The sequence below is a fragment of the Balaenoptera ricei genome, chromosome 11, assembly GCF_028023285.1.
Source record: "Balaenoptera ricei isolate mBalRic1 chromosome 11, mBalRic1.hap2, whole genome shotgun sequence".
Lineage (NCBI taxonomy): Eukaryota > Metazoa > Chordata > Mammalia > Artiodactyla > Balaenopteridae > Balaenoptera > Balaenoptera ricei.
The window spans coordinates 49,066,602-49,082,746 of record NC_082649.1 but is presented as its reverse complement, the minus strand read 5'-3'; the positions used below and the strand labels follow the sequence as shown (position 1 = coordinate 49,082,746).

The 16,145-nt window shown below is 39.1% G+C and overlaps 1 protein-coding gene across 6 annotated transcripts in view; it reads left to right on the top strand.

The window, feature by feature from the left end:
• NEK10 (NIMA related kinase 10) overlaps positions 1 to 16,145 on the top strand; it is a 309,939-nt gene that overhangs the window by 280,284 nt on the left and 13,510 nt on the right. The window lies entirely within an intron of this gene.

Genomic DNA, 16,145 nt, shown 5'->3' with positions numbered 1-16,145 from the left:
TGAAGCCATTGTTCTCAGAAGACTAATAGAAAGTTCTTTCAGTATTATTGCATGTTTTCCTAAGAAGAAATGTTATTAAATATCTTTAATTTAAATAAATATATATGTCTTTTTTAGAGAATTCTATTCCAACCTTTGTTAGAATATTCTTCAATGAGCCCCTAAATTGAGCTTTGCAACTCTGAACAAGTCACTTAACCATCTGAGGCCATGATTTTTATCACCTGTGAGAGTGGAATGAACAATTTCTAAGGTTCTTTTCGTCTTCAACATTCCATGGTCTCCTAGACTTTGGGTGCTGGTAAATAGTTCTATTCTTACATAAGGAAACTAAATCACAAAGAGGTTAAATCAACCAGACAGAAAGAAAATTGTTTATTTCTGGTTAACACAACTTGGCAATAGGAAATCCGTTTGACCTGGTCAGTAGCCATTTTGATACAGGCCTTTGAGGTGGTCACAGGCTCCCATTCTCCTGTCCCAGAAAGACACAAGGCCCAAACAGCTTGGGCCCAGTTGTGTAAAGATGCTTGATCCCACTCCAATTTTGTATATTTTTTAAAAACTTCAGCATATACATAAACTTTGGCACAGGCATGCTGCCAATGAACTTTTTCTTTAAGGTTTCTTTTTCTTTTACTGTATCCAATCTGTAGTATAAATTAACTCATAATTCGTGCAATGTTGGAGGACAGAGGGAACCAAAAGTGCCCACTGAACTGAGAAGGCATCTTGAGACAGAAAATCGAGGCAGGCAGCTCCATGTAATCAATGGACCAGTTTATTACAGGATAAGTTACAGGGTGGGATCTGGATCAGGTGGACAACGACCCAGAAGCATTCGCAGCTGCACTCCACACCTCTGAGGGGACATTGGGACAATTTTATAGTTAACCAAGGAGTTGGGGGGCTGCTCGGAAATAGGACGTGCCTTCCTAAGTCAAGTTTTATGAATGGGTAACTGGTCTCGTGGGCGCTGGGAATACGTCAGCAAAGGTCTTCATCATTGTTTAGGGACTAACAGAGCATGGAGGCCACCTGGTCCTAATGATTATTAAACAATGTCTCTTAACTACAAAGCTCCTAATGACAGAGAAGTGATTTATTGTGCAGTACAGTCCTGGATAGGGTCAGCGGGAGGACAGGAGGAACTGTATGGGCCCAAGGTAGCATCAGTTATGCTAACGGTCATATACGCTCTTTGATAAGAAATGCAAACAGTATGTTTTTGCTTTTTTGCCTTACATCAGTGGTGTCTGCACATACACAAACAGGAGATGGGGAAAAAAACACATAGCTGCAGGTAAACAAAACATAAACCCTACCTCATCAGAGATTAGAGATTTTATGTGTTGTCTTGGCAAATAAGGCCAAGAAACAAAGCTAGGGGAGATCAAAACAGAAGTGGAGGAGACTTCAAATATTTATTTTAGGATATTCACATATTGCATCATGAATACCAATAAATAGATTTTAAAGACAGAAGCTCAAGTCTCCCATGAAAACGTTACATGTTGATAAGTTTTATATTCTTATTAAAATGATATTCAGAATAATCCAGTTTGTACACACTTTTATTTTAACAGAAATCCTAGCTTTATGAGAGGAAGGTGCCTGCTGCAAACTGAGGCATGAAGGGGGCTGCAACCTGTCCCTGCTCCGTGTTTCCAGCAGTGCCTGTCCTTAGCGCAAATCATCGTCTCTTTTGTGACTTAGGTTTTCAGTTTGGCCTCCTTCCTTGGTGTCTTTCTTTTCCTCCTTTTGTTTAGCTGTGCCACCCACTTCCAACCTTGTGTGCTTCCTCTGCTGTGGCGGCATCTCTCACAGGAGCATCTCATCTCTGTTCTTGGTCTGGGGCATGAGGGGACCGAAGGGGGCATAGATTCATACTCCTTTCAACTGGGTTAAGACGCAGATTAAATTATCCTATGAAGAATGCTATGGTCTCCTCATCTGATATTATAAGCCTGTGGTGCTTCATACCCTTATGAAATATACCCTATAATCGGGGGCAGGCCTCACCTCCTATGAGCTAAAGAAATTGGAAGCCTGGGATATTAACCAGCTCCTCCATTAACACTTTTCTTAATTTTCCTTGTCCAGAATTAATCTCCCCTTTCTCTATGCTTCAATCACTTTTTCACTCATATCGTTGTGTTTTAAATAGCTTTTCATTCAAAAGCTATTTAGCTCACATGTCTGTTTACCTAAGGGTAGTGAGTTTATCTTGTTCATCTTTGATTCCCCAGAGTCGTACACGGTGCATGGTAGATGCTTAATGAATAATTGTTGAATATAGAATAAATTCTAGATTGATAGACATATTCTATATAACATATCCTATATTGGTTCTATTCTTTATTGATATATAAATATTGATAAATATATTTATATATTTCTCCATGAAAAAAAAGAAGCCCTCCTGCCCCCAGTCTAAACCTAAATGAGAAAAGTTTGTGACCTGTTTTTCCCCCTTTCTGGTGTAATCTTTAGTTAGTGACAATTTTTTTCAGAAATGGCTTTATCATCCCTTGTACAATCATAGAGGAGTAGCCCATTAGCCTTTGAATGACACGGTCACCCCACACCATGGCCTTGGAAGAAGTGGTGACAACACATAAAGTGCATGTGATTTCCACCCTCCCCTCTGAAGCTTCTCCTAAAATCCTGGGACTCCATGTCTGCAGTTTGAAGGAGTCATTATGGGATGATTGCAACTTACTTATGAGTGGCCTGAGGCCCAGCAGGCTGGACAGAAGAGTCAAAACATGGAAGAACCCTTTTCCAAGAAATGAGCCTTTTTATTTATGACTCACCTGAGGTGTCTTCAGTGCATGCTACTCAACCTTGGCTAGAATTGCAGGGTGAACAAAGCATCTATGCAATTGCATAGGTGTCTTTGAGAACTAGGGTTTTCAGCATGGGAGAAAGGAGAAACAGAAACAAAGTAGAAAATACTAATTCAAATTAGAAGTATCAATATGAATCAGTACGAATTCATGATAGATCTTATCTTTTAAAAAAGACACATATTTCCTAAATTTCACTAAAATGATATAGAAACGAAGCAAGCGGCAGTGTGCTCCCTTTGCACCCATAGCTTTGGAAATATAGCCCATTGCAGCTCTTGAGCAGGAACTGAATGAGACTAGGCTCGAATATCTTGACATAACAGAATACATGGCAAGGATGCTGTCAAGGACTACTGAGCATGTGTCAAAAGGACTCAGGAGCCAACAAAGAGGCTCTCACAGACTATCTATTGGATAATTAAAGCGTCAATAAGAATAATAACCAAAATTGATTGAAAACATTAACTAATGTTTAAATCCAAGAGTTCACAAAAGTAAAAAAAAAAAAAAAATCCCTCATTGGTTACCTTTGAAAGATGCTAAGTGACCAACTTGTTATTTTGAAAATTGTTTACAAAAGGAAAGAATCAAACATTTATTCTGCCCTTCACTTATGAATTCTATCTCAGGGTAACTAAATTGATGAGGGGGAAGTTTCTCATTACAGAAGTACTTCAGGTAATAAGTACTGAAGGAATAAAAAATATTGTCATTTTGCAGCCCCTGAATGAAATAATGGATCTGACATGATCACTACTGGCTGCTGACATCACAAAAAGAGGAACAACCGGACAGTACATGCCTCCTGATGGATGTGCACAGCACATCTGTGAAATGTACATGCTAAACACTTGAATCTGCATCTGATCAGCCTCTGAGATTTAAGCATAAGAAAATAGTGAGTGTAAATACTGGGCATTTCTGTTAACAAAGTGGCCTAGAAAGTCTAATAAAAACTAATAGAAAGGAGCTGTAGGTTAGAAAAAATGAAAAATAAGGCAATATTTTATGTCTTAACATGTTATGTAATTCAGTCAAAGAGGACAAGAAAAATCTAAAGAAAAAAAAGATCAGAGGACTGACGAGTGAAGTGTGATAAAACATGTTGAAACATTTCTCATTTCTGGCACCTAATTTCATTTCTTTTCTTTTTTTTTAACATCTTTATTGGGGTATAATTGCTTTACAATGGTGTGTTAGTTTCTGATTTATAACAAAGTGAATCAGTTATACATATGTTAACATTTATTTTCGCTTAATTTCCTTCAGAGTTCTATCTCAGTTGATTAGGTTCCAAATCATTTATGTAGTTGTTCTACAGAAAAGATAGCCTTATTTTATGATATGGAAAAGAAGATACAATTTGGGGAATTTAATGAGGATTACATTTGTAGTTTCTCCTACAAATTTTATTTTCTTCTCTTTAGTTTTTGCTTAAAAAGTACTATATACTCAATTGACCAATAAAGTGCTAAAATTGTTCAATATTTGCTCAAAATTAGTGGTTTTTTGGGGGGAGAGGTAGTATATAGTGATATAATCTTTTCTCTGTAATATTTACTTGACTTGTTTAGTTCAAAAGTGCATACAATTATTTGCTCCTTAGAACTGTAGATGTTTATTCAGAGCAGAAGAGCCCTTTTATAAAAATTTATTTTGTATTGAAGTATAGTTGATTTACAATGTTGTGTTAGTTTCTGGTGTATAGCAAAGTGATTCATTTATACATATATATGTATATGCATAAAGAATATATATATTCTTTTCTCATATTCTTTTCCATTATGGTTTATGATAGGATACTGAATACAGTCCTCTGTCCTCTAGAGTAGGATCTTGTTGTTCCTCCATTCTATATATAATAGTTTGCATCTGCTAATTCCAAACTCCCAATCCATCCCTCCCCCACCCCTCTCCTCCTTGGCAAACACAAGTCTGTTCTCTGTGTGTGTGAATCTGTTTATGTCATATTTTTGATTCCACATATAAGTGATATCATATGGATTTGTCTTTCTGACTTAGTTCACTTAAATGACAATCTCTAGGTCCATCCATGTTGCTTCAAATGGCATTATTTCATTCTTATTTTATAGTTAAGTAGTATTCCATTGTATATATACACCACGTGTTCTTTACCCATTCATCTGTCGATGGACACTTAGGTTGCTTCCATGTCTTGGCTATTGTAAATAGTGTTGCTATGAATATTGGGGTACATGTATCTTTTCAAATTATAGTTTTCTCTGGATGTATGCCCAGGGGAGGGATTGCTGGATCATATGGCAACTCTATTTTTAGTTTTTTGAGGAACCTCCATACTGTTTTCAATATTGGCTGCACCAATTTACATTCCCACCAACAGTGTAGGAGGGTTCCCCTTTCTCCACACCCTCTCCAGCATTTATTGTTTGTAGATTTTTGATGATGGCCATTCTGACCCATGTGAGGTGGTACCTCATCATAGTTTTGATTTGCATTTCTCTAATAAGTCGTGATGTTGAGCATCTTCTCATATGCCTCATGGCCATCTGTATGTCTTCTTTGGAGAAATGTCAATTTAGGTCTTCTACCATTTTTTGTTTGGGTTTTTTTTGTTACTGAGTTGTATGAGCTATTTGTATATTTTGGAAATTAATCCCTTGTCGGTAACATTGTTTGCAACTATTTTCTCCCAGTCCGTAGGTTGTCTTTTCATTTTGTTTATGGTTTCCTTTGCTGTGCAAAAGCTTATACGTTTAATTAGGCCCTGTTTGTTTATTTTTACTTTTATTTCTATTGTCTTAAGAGACTGACCTAGGAAAACATTAGTATGATTTATGTCAGAGAATGTTTTGCCTATGTTCTCTTCTAGGAGTTTTACGGTGTCATGTCTTATATTTAAGTCTATAAACCATTTTGAGTTTGTTTTGTGTATGGTGTGTGTTCTAACTTCATTGATTTACATGTGGCTGTCCAGGTTTCCCAACACCACTTGCCTAAGAGACTGTCTTTTCCCCATTTTATATTCTTGCCTCCTTTGTTGAAGATTAATTGACTGTAGGTATGTGGGTCTATTTCTGGGCTCTATATTCTGTTCCATTGATCCATATGTCTGTTTTTGTGCCAGTACTGTGCTGTTTTGATTGCTGTAGCCTTGTAGTATTGTCTGAAGTCTGGGAGGGTTATGTCTCCTACTTCGTTCTTTTTCCTTGGGATTGCTTTGGCAATTCTGGGTCTTTTATGATTCCATATAAATTTTAGGATTATTTGTTCTAGTTCTGTGAAAAATGTCATGGGTAATTTGATAGGGATTGCATTAAATCTGTAGATTGTTTTAGGTATGGCCATTTTAACAATATTAATTCTTCCAATCCAAGAGCATGGGATATTTTTCCATTTCTTTGAATCACCTTCAGTTTCCTTTATTAATGTTTTATAGTTCTCAGTGTACAAGCCTTTCATCTCCTTGGTCAGGTTTATTCCTAGGTTTTTTGGGTTTTTCTTGTTTTGTTTTTTTTTTTTTTGATGTGATTTTAAAAGGGATTGTTTTTTTTTACTTCCCCTTTCTGATATTTCATTGTTAGTGTAAAGAAATGCAACAGATTTCTGTATGTTAATCTTGTATCCTGCTACCTTGCTGAATTCATTTACCAGTTCTAGTAGTTTTTGTGTGGAGTCTTTAGGGTTTTATATAAATAGCATTGTATCATCTGAATATAATGACAATTTTACCTCTCCCCTTCCAATTTGGATACATTTTATTTCTTTTTCTAGTCTGACTGCTGTGACTCGAACTTCCAATACTGTGTTGAAGAGAAATGATGAGAGAGAGCATCCTTGTCTTGTTCCAGATTTTAACAGGAAGACTTTCAGCTTTTCATCAGAGTATTATATTCGCTGTGGATTTGTCATAAATAGCTATTATGATGTTGAGATATGTTCACTCTATACCCACTTTGGTGAGAGTTTTTATCATGAATGAATGTTGAGTTTTATCAAATGCTTTCTCTGCATCTATTGAGATGACCATGTGGTTTTTGTCTTTTCTTTTGTTGATGTGGTGTATCACACTGATTGATTTGCATGTGTTGAACCATCCTTATGACCCTGGGATGAAACCCACTTGGTCGTGGTATATGAACTTTTTTATGTGTTGTTGGATTCAGTTTGCCAATATTTTTTGAGAATTTTTGCATCTATATTCTTCAAAGATATTGGCCTGTAATTTTCTTTTTCAGTAGTGTCTTTATCTGGTTTTGGTATCAGGGTGATGGTGGCTTCAAAGAATGACTTTGGGAGTGTTCCCTCCTCTTCAGTCTTTTGGAAGAGTTTGAAAAGGATAAGTATAACTTCTTTGTATGTTCAGTAGAATTCCTCAGTGAAGCCTGAACTTTTGTTTGCAGGGAGTTGGTGTGTTTTTTTGTTTGTTTGTTTTTTGTGTTTTTTTTTACATTTTCTATTTCACCTCTAGTGATTGGTCTCTTATTTTCTATTTCTTTTTCATTCAGTTTTGGTGGGCTGTATGTTTCTAGAAACTTGTCCATTTCTTCTAGGTTGTCCAATTTGTTGGCATATAGTTGTTCATAGTATTCTCTTATGTTTGTTTGTATTTCTGTGGTATCGGTTGTTATTTCTCACTTTCATTTCTTACTTTATTTGGGTCCTCTCTCTTTTCTTCTTGGTGAGCCTGGCCAGAGGTTTGTTGATTTTGTTTACCCTTTCAAATAATCAGCTCTCTGTTTTACTGATTTTTTTCCTACTCTTTTTAAGTCTCTACTTTATTTATTCCCTCTCTGATCATTATTATTTCCTTCCTTCTGCTAACTTTAGGTTTTGTTTGTTCTTCTTTTTCTAATTCTTTTAGGTGGTAGGTTAGGTTGTTTATTTGAGATTTTTCTTGTTTTTTGAGGAAGGCCTATATGGCTATGAACTTCCCTCTAAGGACTGCTTTTGCTGTATCCCATAGATTTTGTATGGTTGTGTTTTCATTGTCATTTGTCTCAAGGTATTTTTAAATTTCCTCTTTGATTTGATCATTGACCCTTTGGTTTTTTAGTAGCATGTTGTTTAGTCTACATGTAATCATTTTTTCTCATTTCTCTTTTTGTGCTTAATTTCTAGTTTCATGCCATTGTGGTCAGAAAAGATGCTTGAAATAATTTCTATCCTCTTAAATTTGTTGAGGCTTGTTTTGTGCCCTAGTATTGGTCAATCCTAGAGAATGTTTCATGTGCACTTGAAAAGAATGTGTACTCTGGTTATTTTGGATGTAATGTCCCGAAAATATCAATTAAGTCTAACTGTTCTGTTGTATCATTTAGGATATCTGTTACTTTACTGATTTTCTGTCTGGAAGATCTGTCCATTGATGTGAATTGGGTGTTAAAGTCTCCTACTATTATTGTATTCCTGTCAATTCTCCAGTTTTGTCTGTTAGTATTTGTTTTATGTATTTGGGTGATCCTATATTGGGTGCATATATGTTAACAACTGTAATATGCTCTTCTTGTATTGATCCTTTTATCATTATATAGTGTTCTGCTTTATCTTTCTTTATGGCCTTTGCTTTAAAGTCTATTTTGTCTGATATGAGTATTGCTACCCCCACTTTCTTGTCATTTCCGTTTGCATGAAATATCTTTTTCCATCCCCTCATTTTCAATCTATGTGTGTCCTTTGCCCTAAAGTGGGTCTCTTGTAGGCAGCGTATTGTAGGCTCTTGTTTTTTTTAAATCAAATCTGACACTCTATGTCTTTTGATTGCAGCATTTAGGCAATTGACATTTAAGGTAATTATTGATAGATATGCATTTATTGCCATTTTACACCTTGTTTCCCAGGTGATTTTGTATTTCTTCTTTGTTCCTTTTCTTTTCTTTTTGTTTTTTCTTTTGTAGTTTGATAGTTTTCTTTTGTATTTGCTTGAGTTCCTTTCTTTTTGGTTTTTGGTGAATCTATTGTATGTTTTTCATTTGTGGTTACCCTGTTTTTCAAGTATGCTAACCCATTCCTATATCTTCTTGCTTTAGACTGGTAAAGACTCAAACACATTCTTTAAAAAATGTACATTTTTCTTACTCTCCCCCTCCACATTTTATTATTTTGATATCCGCTTTTACACCTTCATGTTTATCCTTTTGCTGTTCATTGTAGTTATCATCACTTTCACACACAAAACAATTTTTTAACATCTTTATTGGATATAATTGCTTTACAATGGTGTGTTAGTTTCTGCTTTATAACAAAGTGAATCGGTTATACATATACATATGTCCCCATATCTCTTCCCTCTTGTGTCTCCCTCCCTCCCACCCTCCCTATCCCACCCCTCTAGGTGGTCACAAAGCACCGAGCTGATCTCCCTGTGCTATGCGGCTGCTTCCCACTAGCTATCTATTTTATGTTTGGTAGTGTATATATGTCCATGCCACTCTCTGATTTTTCCCAGCTTACCCTTCCCCCTCCCCGTATCCTCAAGTCCATTCTCTAGTAGGTCTGTGTCTTTATTCCCATCTTGCTCCTAGGTTCTTCATTACCAGTTCTTTTTTTTTTTTTAGATTCCATATATATGTGTTGGCAAAAAGAGTCATGTACCAAAATGTTCATTGCAGCCCTATTTACAATAGCCAGGACATGGAAGCAACCTAAGTGTCCATCGACAGATGAATGGATAAAGAAGATGTGGCACATATATACAATGGAATATTACTCAGCCATAAAAAGAAACGAAATTGAGTTATTTGTAGTGAGGTGGATGGACCTAGAGTCTGTCATACAGAGTGAAGTAAGTCAGAAAGAGAAAAACAAATACTATATGCTGACACAAAAATTTTTTGATGTTTTAAAAAATCTGTGTACTGACTTATTTAAATGATTTACTTTTCAATTGTGATTTTTCTTTCCTATTGATTCTTGCCTCTTTTCTATTTAGAAAAGACTTTTCAATATTTCTTTTAAGATAGGTTTAGTATCGCTGTATTCTTTAAATTTTGCTTGTCTGAAAAATTCTTTATCCCTCCTTTTATTCTAAATGATAATCTTGTTGGGTAGAGTATCCTAGGTTGCACGTTTTTCCCTTTCAAGACTTTGAATATATCTTGCCACTCCTAGCCTGCAACATCTGTAGAGAAATCAGCTGATAGCCTTATGGGGGTTCCCTTGTAATTAATTCTTTGTTTTTCTCTTGGTACCTTTAAAATCCTATCTTTAACTTTTGCCATTTTAGTTATAATATGTCTTGGTGTAGGTCTGTTTGGGTTCATCTTGTTTGGGATCCTCTGCACTTCCTATACCTGGATGTTCATTTCCTTCTTTAGGTTTGGAAAGTTTTCAGCCATGATTCTTCAAATATATTTTCTATCCCCTTTTTTCTTTCCTCTCCTTCTGGGATCCCTATTATGTGTAGATTGGCATGTTTCATATTATCCCATAGGTCTTGTATATTGCTTTCATTTTGTTTTTCATTTGTTTTTCTTTCAGCTGTTCAGATTTGGTGATTTCCATTATTCTATCTTCCAGATCACTTATTTGTTCTTCTGCATTATTCAATTTGCCATTTATTGCCTTTAGCTCAGTTTTCATCTCAGCAAATCAGTTTTATAATTTTTCTTGGTTCCTCTTTATAGTTTCTAGTTCCTTTTTATAGTAATCTGCATTTCTACTGATAGGCTTTCTTAATCCCTTCAGTATTTTTATTACCTCCTTTTTGAACTCAGAGTCTATTAGACCGAAGAAGTCTGTTTCACTGTTTGTTCTTTCAGGTGAATTCTCTTGATCTTTTAATTGGGAGTGATTTCTCTGTTTCTTCATTTTACTTGTATTTCTCTGACTCTATGAGTTTAGGAGAAAGAGTTATTTACTGTGGTCTTGGAGAGATGTTTTTATGTGGGAGAGTTCCTTTGTAGCCTGCATGGGTTTAATATTTTTGGTGCAAGTGCTGCTTTTAGTATGGATGCCTGCTGCGTCTTTCCCCGGTGTGTACTGGCCATTATCCCTTTGATAGGAGGTGTGACTGGTGTTTTGATTACCAGAGCCTGCACTGGATACTGAGTGGGCCCTCCTCTTTGCTCTGTGGTTGTCACAATCCTGTCAGGGACAGGGTCTACTTTCTAGTTTTTGGAGTAGAGGCCCCCATATCCGTTTCTGACTGCAGCATGAGGTAGGCAAGATTGAAGCCCTCACACTAGGAGAGGAACCACTGAATATTCTTCAGCAGGAGCTGTCCACCCAGGAGTGTGCTCAGTGGTGTTGCCTGTCACGTGTTGTGTGAGCTCACAAAGTATACTGTTGTTGGCATTGCCCTCAGCCCTGCCTTAACTGTGGGAATGCAATTGGCCCCAGTGTCCCTTAGGCACTGTGTTCACAAAGCCAACAGTGCAGATCCATAGGCACCAATCCACTGAAGTCGGGTACCAGGACCACAGTAGTCATGCACTTGGACCCGCTGTGGGAGCTATGGAAGCAGCCCAGACTCTGGCCCTGCCTCCTTGTACATGCACCTGCAAAGCCCACAGCTGCTAATGCTGGACTTGCCCCAGCCACGGGAGCACCCATTGTCCACTTGGATGTCCTGCAGGCACTGAGTTTACAAAGCTGATGGCAGTGGCATAAATCTGCAGATTGCACAGCCACAGGAAGAGGGCTCAGATTTCAGCCCTGCTTCCTAAGTTGCACAACTCCTGGGGATGAACTCTGATTTCAGCCCCACCTCCGAATGTGGGCAGGCTGTTGGTGCTTGCGTGCTCCCAGAAGTCATAGAGGCAGCACCGCACCAGCTGTGAGCATGCTGAGGAAGAGGCTGCTATGGTGGGCCCTGTCCCTCCCTTCCTGCACCTGTTAACAACACTTCACTTCTATGGCAGACCTGGGCTCCTTCCTCCACATACCCCTGGTTGTGGCCCAAAGCATGGTCCTGCCCCTTTAGGCTGTCCCTGCACAGCCAGCCCCAGTCCTCTCCCTGGGTCTGTGTTCTGAAGCCCGAGTTTCAGCACCCAGCCCCTGCCCACAGCAGCAGATGCACGTCTCAGGCTGGGGAGTGCAGGGAGGTGGTGCAGACCCTCTGTGCTGGTCTCTTGCTGTTCTGCCTACCTCAAGCCAGCTGCTACTCTCTCCTCTGAGCTTCTGAAGCTCCCTTTATGTCCTGGGTGATCTCCCCACTGGTGAAGGCTTTTCCCAGGGTGAGGGAACCTTTCCTCTTTCACAGCTCCCTCCCAGGGGTGCAGGTCCTGTCTCACTTCCTTTATTTTTTTCTTTTGTCATACTTGGTTATGTGGTGATCTCTCTTGCAATTTTGGCTGTCTGAGACCTTCTGTCAGCATTCAGTAGGTATTCTGTGAGAGTTGTTCCACATGTAGATGTATTTTTGATGTATTTGTGGGAGGAGGTGAGATCCACTTCCTATTCCACCATCTCGATTGGAGTCCCCAGAAGAGCCCTTTTATGTCAGTTCAGAAGAAATTTTCTTACACATTCTTCCAAACAGAACATACATGCCAAAGATGGGATGTACACCTCTTAGCTCATGAGCCAGGAGAGGGCCCCACAGTGCTGGTCTGGGACTGCTGAGCCACCTCACAGCTTCAGCCAGCCTGAGAGGCCACTGCTTTGAAAGATTCTGTTGCATCACCCATATTTCCACCTACTGGGTGAACATTTACTTTGTCATCTGGTATGTCCAGAATTGAACTCACCACCTGCTTCCTTCCTTTGTCCACATTGAATATCATTGGAAGCATCCAGTGTCATTCTGCTCAATCGTTAAACCCTGTGGTCACTTTCAACTGTTCCACTTTATCTCTTGCATCTCCTAAGTCATTAACACCTGGGGAATATTCATAGTGTAGGTGGTTTTGGTTGGCCTTTGATGTTCGAGCCCTGGGTTCTAGCCCTGGTTCTGCCACTTACTAGCTATGCTCCTTGAGCAAATTACTTTACTTCTCAGATTCCTCATCTGTAAAATGGGGATAATGCCTACCTTACAAAGTAGTTGTAAGAACAAAATAGAATATCAAATGTATCTAGAATGTAGTAAGTACTCAATCAATGGCATAGGTGCTATCATTGTTATTAAGTGGGAATATTTGGTCTTCCATAGCTGTTCCTTCCTTTCAGTTTCCACCTAGTCCAAGCTCTTAGCACCCTTCTCTTGCACTAGTGTCACACTTCTTGCTGATCTCCTTGTTCTCCAATTCATTTTGCCAGACTTTTGCCAGTGTTCCTAAACACTTATGTCCAGTTTCCTGCCTCACCATCTAACTCCGAGTCCCACCGCCTAGACCTCCATTATTTGCAGGAGCCTCCTCATGATCTGCCTATGTTCACCCTGAGGTCCCAGACCCACCCAAATTTTTACATATATTGCTTCCAGGGTGATCTCTTCAAAACAGAAATTTGATCATGTCTCTCTCTCTCACACACACACACACACACACACACACACCACAGAACATTATCCAGGGGGCTCTTATAGTATAAAATGTCAAAATCCCCACCAATGGTGTTCACAGTCCTGTTTGGTCCAAGCCCTGCCTCTCTCTCCACCCTCACCTCATACCACTCTTGTCCTTTGCTGTCTCCACACTGGCTACAGTGCCCATCTACCATGCTGCTTCCTCCCATTTCTGCACATGCTCTTTCCTCTGCCTGTAATGTTCTTCCCACTCCATCCTTTAATCACTCTTACTCTTTATTTTGGCTCTCAGAATAAGCATCATTTTCTCAGGAAAACCTTCCCTAAGTTAAATCTGTCTGTTACCTCTTAGAACCACAGGCCTTGCCTTCAATGCATTCAGCATATCTGCAATTTTGCAAATACACAAGTGGATATTTCACAGACATAATTCTCCCTAACTAGGCAGTAAGCTCCAAGAATACAATATTTAGCCACCATTGATTATTTTCATTGTTTGGATCTGTGCATGGCACACAATAGTTCATTTAAAAAATAATCCCAGGGAGCTGTGGTTCAAGATGGTGGAGTAGAAGGATGTGCTCTCACTCCCTCTTGAGAGAGCACTGCAATCACAACTAACTACTGAACAATCATCAACAGGAAGACACTGGAACTCACCAAAAAAGATAGGCCACATCCAAAGACAAAGGAGAAGCCACAATGAGATGGTAGGAGGGGCACAATCACAATAAAATCAAATCCCATAACTGCTGGGTGGGTGACTCACAAACTGGAGAACACTTCTACCACAGAAGTCCACCAACTGGAGTGAAGGTTCTGAGGCCCACGTCTGGCTTCCCAACCTGGGAGCTCTGCAAGGGGAGGAGGAATTCCTAGAGAATCAGACTTTGAAGGCTAGCGGGATTTGATTGCAGGACTTCAACAGGACTGGGGGAAACAGAGACTTCACTCCTGGAGGGCACACACAAAGTAGTGTGCACATTGAGACCCAGGGGAAGGAGCAGTGACCCCATAGGAGACTGAACAGACCTACCTGCTAGCGTTGGAGGGTCTCCTGCAGAGGCAGGAAGTGTCTGTGTCTCACTGTGAGGACAAGGACAATGGTGGCAGAAGTTCTGGGAAGTACTCCTTGGTGTTAGCCCTCCCAGAGTCTACCATTAGCTGCACCAAAGAGCCCCGGTAGGCTCCAGTGTTGGGTTGCCTCAGGCCAAACAACTAACAGGGAGGGAACCCAGCCGCACCCATCAGCAGAGAAGCATCCATTTCTCAGTAAAGTTTTACTGAGCTCTGCCCACCAGAGGAACAGCCAGCTGTACCCACCACCAGTCCATCCCTCAGGAAACTTGCTGAAGCTTCTTAGATAGCCTCATCCACCACAGGGCAGAGAGCAGAAGCAAGAAGAACTACAATCCTGCAGCCTGTAGAACAAAAACCACATTCACAGAAAGAGAGACAAGATGAAAAGACAGAGAGCTATGTACCAGATGAAGGAACAAGATAAAAACCCAGAAAAACAACTAAATGAAGAGGTAGGCAACCTTCCAGAAAAAGAATTCAGAATAATCATAGTGAAGATGATCCAGGACCTCAGAAAAACAATGGAGGCAAAGATCGAGAAGATGCAAGAAATGTTTAACAAAGACCAAGAAGAATTAAAGAACAAAGAAACAGAGATGAACAATACAATAACTGAAATGAAAACTACACTAGAAGGAATCAATAGCAGAATAACTGAGGCAGAAGAACGGATAAGTGACCTGGAAGACAGAATGGTGGAATTCACTACTGCAGAACAGAATAAACAAAAAAAGAATGAAAAGAAATGAAGACAGCCTAAGAGACCTCTGGGACAACATTAAATGCAACAACATTCGCATTATAGGGGTCCCAGAAGGAGAAGAGAGAGAGAAAGGACCCGAGGAAATCTTTGAAGAGATTGTAGTCAAAAACTTCCCTAACATGGGTAAGGAAATAGCCACCCAAGTCCAGGGAGTGCAGAGAGTCCCATACAGGATAAACCCAGGGAGAAACATGCTGAGACACATAGTAATCAAATTGGAAAAAATTAAAGACACAGAAAAATTATTGGAAGCAGCAAGGAAAAATGACAAATAACATACAAGGGAACTCCCATAAGGTTAACAGCTGATTTCTCAGCAGAAACTCTACAAGCCAGAAGGGAGTGGCATGACATTTTAAAGTGATGAAAGGGAAGAACCTAAAACTAAGATTACTCTACCTGGCAAGGATCTCATTCAAATTCGATGGAGAAATCAAAAGCTTTACAGACAAGCAGAAGCTAAGGGAATTCAGCACCACCAAACCAGCTCTACAACAAATGCTAAAGGAAATTCTCTAAGTGGGAAACACAGAGAAGAAAAGGACCTACAAAAACAAACCCAAAACAATTAAGAAAATGGTAATAGGAACATACATATCGATAATTACCTTAAATGTGAACAGATTACAGTCTCCAACCAAAAGACACAGGCTCACTGAATGGGTACAAAAACAAGACCCATATATATGCTGTCTATGAGAGACCCACTTCAGACATACAGACTGAAAGTGAGGGGATGGAAAAAGATATTTCATGAAAATGGAAATCAAAAGAAAGCTGGAGTAGCAGTACTCATATCAGATAAAATAGACTTTAAAATAAAGAATGTTACAAGAGACAAGGAAGGACACTACATAATGATCAAGGGATCACTCCAAGAAGACAAAACAATTATAAATATATATGCACCCAACATCGGAGCACCTCAATACATAAGGCAACTGCTAACAGCTATAAAAGAGGAAATCAACAGTAACACAATAATAGTGGGGGTCTTTAACACCTCACTTACACCAAGGGACAGATCATCCAAACAGAAAATTGATAAGGAAACACAAGCTTT